This window comes from Nyctereutes procyonoides, unplaced genomic scaffold (genome assembly GCF_905146905.1).
Source record: "Nyctereutes procyonoides isolate TBG_1078 unplaced genomic scaffold, NYPRO_anot_genome, whole genome shotgun sequence".
In the NCBI taxonomy this organism is placed as follows: Eukaryota; Metazoa; Chordata; class Mammalia; order Carnivora; family Canidae; genus Nyctereutes; species Nyctereutes procyonoides.
Genome location: NW_026575137.1, coordinates 5,436,202 through 5,438,806, shown reverse-complemented (window position 1 = coordinate 5,438,806; position 2,605 = coordinate 5,436,202). Strand labels below are relative to the sequence as shown.

Below are 2,605 nucleotides of genomic sequence, written 5' to 3'. Positions count from 1 at the left end.
TGTTGAAATGGAGTCTAGGCTAAAGCCTTAAGATTAAGTAAGTCTTTACAAGTACGACATTGGGTATGTTTCCCACACAGATGTTAGACTATTTCCCTGACTGCAGTAGGAAGTAGCATCAAAAAGATTATAAGTGGAAACTCACTCCCATCTCCAATACATGGAAAACAAAACTGGAGGACTAGACACAATGGTAAAGGAAATTTTAAAATACTCTAAAGCTGCATTTCATAAGTGTCCATAAAGAATGAACAAAAAAAATAATGAATAAGGACCCTCTTTTCTCGTGTACCGGAAAGAGGCGGTCCTCTTTTCGTTCCTATCGCAGCCATGGCTCATAGTCCCAAGAAGTATCTGAAGTGTGTAGCAGCTCCAAAGCACTGGATGCTGGATAAACTGACTGGTGTGTTTGCCCCTCGCCCATCTACTGGCCCCCATAAGCTGAGAGAATGTCTTCCTCTCATCATTTTCCTAAGGAACAGACTGAAGTATGCCCTAACAGGGGGTGGAGTGAAGAAGATCTGTATGCAGCATTTTATCAAGATTGATGGCAAGGTCCGAACTGATACCACCTACCCTGCTGGTTTTATGGATGTCATCAGCATTGACAAGACTGGGGAGAATTTCCGTCTAATCTATGACACCAAGGGTCGCTTTGTTGTTCATCGGATTACACCGGAGGAGGCCAAGTATAAGTTGTGCAAAGTGAGAAAGTTCTTTGTGGGAACAAAAGGAATCCCTCACCTGGTGACTCACGATGCTCTCACCATCCACTATCCTGATCCCCTCATCAAAGTAAATGACACCATTCAGATTGATTTGGAGACTGGAAAGATTACGGATTTCATCAAGTTTGATACTGGTAATCTGTGTATGGTGACTGGAGGTGCCAACCTGGGAAGAATTGGTGTGATCACCGAGAGAGACACCCTGTTCTTTTGATGTAGTTCACGTGAAAGATGCCAATGGCAACAGCTTTGCCACCTGACTCTCCAACATTTTTGTTATTGGCAAAGGCAACAAATCATGGATTTCTCTTCCCCATGGAAAGGGGTATCTGCCTCACCGTTGCTGAGGAAAGAGACAAGAGACTGGCAGCCAAACAGAGCAGTGGGTAAAATGGTCCCTAGGTGACGTGACTGGAAGTCTTTATGCTTAATTAAAGATTCTACAGCATGAAAAAAAAAAGAAGAAGAAATGAATAAGAATGAAGAAATAAAAATTGAGTAAGAAAAAAAAAGTTAATTAAACAACAGCAGTACCAGTAATTCTCTCTGGCCCTGTAATGTGTTAGAGTGGGAGACTGAGCCATTTCCACTCTAGAAAGTAAGAGAGCTAATATCACTCACAAGACAGAATTGGGTCTTGAAGCAAAAGATGAAGGAAATAGTTCATTTGTATCCTGAAGATACAGAAGAGTTTGTTCAAAACAGGAAGGTTTTGGAGAATGGGGGAAAGATACAATCAGAGGGAGGAAATACTAGTAGTAAAATGGTTAGTGTGCATGAAAGAACAGCTGATTAGATTACCTTGCGTTTTCAACAGGGACCAAAGATGGTAGAAAATACTGATGGCAGGATACAGATAAAGTTCTCCCCTCAGTTTCAAAGTGTATATTGGTTAGAATTTTGTCTTGTATATCTGAGGGACTCTCGTCCAGAATGTTCGGAAGATTTAGTTTCCAATATTCCCACCTTCTGGATAAAGTTAACTAAAGTTCCTGGGAGAACCCAGACTTCATAAGGTGGTGAAAATGAAGATAGCTATAGTGGATTGAGGGAAAACTCCTTTGATCAGAGATTTTCAGGTGATTTTTATACAAAGACCCTCACTCCCCCATGGAAAATACCGTATCTCTCTGTGGCTATAAAAGTAAAGCATTACTGGAAAAGCTATATGGCCACTGGGGAAATGGCCCTCAATTGGAATTCTTCCCAGGCCAACTAGAAGAGATTGGATGGTTATCCAATAGGTCTACTGCCAAGAGAATCAGAGCCGATGGCATTTGATCCTTACAGGGTAATTTATTTCATTTTACCACCATGCTATATATCACTAATTCAGTCATTTCCTATTACTTAATTCATTGCTTTTTGGATCGCGTTTTAGTATCTCATACAACACATTCTTTTATTTAAACGTTTTCCACATTCAAGACTTTCCAAGTCTAAAAATGCATTTGTCTTGCAAATAAGATGACCAAGAAAGTACACTTAAGAATATAATGGTTTGGGAACACCTGGGGGGGTTCAGCAGTTGAGTGTCTGCCTTGGGCTCAGGGCATGATTCAGGGTCTAGGATAGAGTCTCACATCAGGCACCCCACGGGGAGCCTGCTCCTCCCTCTGCCTGTGTCTGCCTCTCTGTGCATCTCTCTCATGAAAAAATATGGTAGTTTGGGAAAACCTGAGATCATAGTATGATCTTTTTTATTGAGGTTACATGTTCTCTCTTCTATTTAAAGGCAGTTCCCTTGGTATGTTGGGAACAGTATCTGGCATTTTCCATTTTGGATAGCTGTGAGTTGACTTCCCTTCAGATAGAGAATTCAACTTTATGCATTTAGATAAGTAAAAATAATCTTAATAGAAGAACAGATGGGATGA

The 2,605-nt window shown here is 40.8% G+C and overlaps 1 pseudogene; it reads left to right on the top strand.

Annotated features, from left to right (window-relative positions):
- The first annotated feature begins 330 nt into the window (after positions 1–330).
- Positions 331–1,118, top strand: LOC129495753 (40S ribosomal protein S4-like; annotated as a pseudogene).
- The last annotated feature ends 1,487 nt before the right edge of the window (positions 1,119–2,605 follow it).